This window comes from Odocoileus virginianus, chromosome 28 (assembly GCF_023699985.2).
Source record: "Odocoileus virginianus isolate 20LAN1187 ecotype Illinois chromosome 28, Ovbor_1.2, whole genome shotgun sequence".
Lineage (NCBI taxonomy): Eukaryota > Metazoa > Chordata > Mammalia > Artiodactyla > Cervidae > Odocoileus > Odocoileus virginianus.
In genome coordinates this window covers 33,387,844-33,390,482 of record NC_069701.1, presented here as the reverse complement: position 1 = coordinate 33,390,482, position 2,639 = coordinate 33,387,844, and positions in this window count along the sequence as shown.

Here is a 2,639-nt window from a genome sequence, read left to right as displayed (position 1 = left end):
TGATGGAATGGCAGTTGAGCTATCTGAAATCCTAAGAGATGACTCTATTAAAGTGCTGCCCTCAATATGCCAGCAAATTTGGAAAACTCAGCAGTGGCCACAGGACTGGAAAGGTCGTTTTCATTGCAATCCCAAAGAAAGGCGATTTCAAAGAATGTTCAACTACCACACAGTTGCACTCATCTCACATTCTACCAAAGTAATTTCTCCAAGCAAGTCTTCAGCAGTACATGAACTGTGAAATTCTATATGTTCAAGCTGGATTTAGAAAAGGCAGAGGAACCAGGGATCAAATTGCCAACATCCACTGGATCATAAAAAAAGCAAGAGAATTCCAGAAATACACCTACTTCTGCTTTATTGACCATGCAAAAGCCTTTGACTGTGGATCACAACAAACTGTGGAAAACTTATAGATTGGAATACCAGACCATCTTACCTGCCTTCTGAGAAATCTGTATGCAGGTCAAGAAGCAACAGTTAGAACTGAACATGGAACAACAGACTGGTTCCAAATCGGGAAAGGAGTACATAAAGGCTGTATATTGTTGAGAGAGTCAATTCCTAGGCAGATTGATAAGAAGTCCAGGGGTCCCCAAGGAGAGAGGTGTCTGGAATTCTCAAGGAGGAAAAAGGGGCAAACTTCTTTTATCCCTCTACATTCCTTAGGATTATATAACAATAAAGTAACCTGCTTGGGGAAATCTCTGGAAAAAAACCTCCTGGCTTATCCTGTTATATTAAGGTGTAAATTATGGGAGTAGGTCTATTGAGGTCTTTAAAACATCCATACATTATTTTGATTCACTGTATAACTAATTAGTGAGTATATAACTCCACGGCTAACACTAGCAAGGGGGTACTCTTTCTGTCCCCTTCTGATGCCTATGTCAGTAGCTTTCTCTATCTCCTTTATACTTTAATAAAACTTTATTACACAAAAGCTCTGAGTGAACAAGCCTCATCTCTGGCCCTGGATTGAATTCTTTTCCTCCAGAGGCCAGGAATCCTGGAATCATTGTGTGGTTCAGCAACAGCGTTTCATTTTCACCTTATTTATTTAAATTATATGCTGAGTACATCATGCGAAATGCCCAACTGGATGAAGCACAAGCTCAAATCACGATTGCTGGGAGAAATATCAATAACATCAGATATGCAGAAGACATCACCCTCATGGCAGAAAGTGAAGAGGAACTGAAGAGTCACTTGATGGAGGAGAGTGAAATATCAGGCTTAAACTCCACATTCAGAAAATGAAGATCATGGCATTTGGTCCCATCACTTCATAGCAAATAGATGGAGAAACAATGGAAACAGTGAGAGACTTTATTTTGGGGGGGCTCAAAAATCACTGCAGATGATGACTGCAGCCATGAAATTAAAAGATGCTTGCTCGTTTGAAGAAAAGCTATGACAAACCTAGACAAAATTTTTAAAAGGAGAGACATTACTTTGCTGAAAAAGTTCAGTATAATCAAAGCTATGATTTTTCCAGTTTTTGTGTATGGATGTGACAATTGGACCATAAAGAATGGTGAGCAATGAAGAATTGATGCTTTTGAACTGTGGTGTTGGACAAGACTCTTGAGAATCCATTGGACTACAAGGAGTCTAATGCTAATCCAACCAGTCAATGCTAAAGGAAATCGATCGTGAATATTTATTGGAAGGACCGATGCTGAAGTTGAAGCTCCAATACTTAAGCCAACTGATGTGAAGAACATACTCATTAGAAAAGACCCTATTACTGGGAAAGATTGAAGGCATGAGGAGAAGAATATGACAGAGGATGAGATGGTTGGATGGCATCACCGACTCGATGCACATGAGTTTGGACAACCTCCAGGAGTTGAAGGACAGGGAGACCTGGCGTGCTGCAGTCCATGGGGTTGCAAAGAGTCGGAAATGACTGAGCGACTGAACTGAACTGAACATACCCCATAGCAAATGCTATTTGTAATTGGCGAGTTTCTCCAGCAAGATTGGGTCTCCCCATGGCCCCAACACATATCCCCAATAAAGTCTGCACCCAGGCACAGAAGTCAGTGCCTGGCATTCACAAAGCATTCAGTGAGTTCTAATTGCAGGGGGACCTCCATTTTAGTCGACATAAAGAAATAAAGGAGACATTTATCCTCCTGTCTCAAACAACTTCAGTTTCCTTCCACATCCCTCAGTAAAATCTAGAGCACACACTCAGTCAAAGCTCTCACTCCTGCAAAAAAACAGTTTCTTGTTTTTTTTAGAAAACAATGTTTGGTAACACATTCAATATCTTGTGCTCCTTGCCTTGGATTCAAGGACAGGCACCAGAGAATGGGAAGCCTCCCCTTCCACCTAAATCTTTCTCCACTCCCACCAGGGCCAGAGGCTTCACTGGACCCTCTGTTCTCATTGGTATTGTTCAGTTGCTAAGTCATGTCTGACTCTTTGTGATTACATGTATGGCAACAGAACAGGCTTCCCTGTCTTTCACTATTTTGTGTAGTTTCCTCAAACTCATGTCCATTGAGTCGGTGATGCCATCTCACCATCTCATCCCTTTGATCCCTCTCCTTCTGCCTACAATCTTTCCCAGCATCAGGGTCTCTTCCAATGAGCTGGCTCTTCACATCAGATGGCCTAAGTGTTGGAGC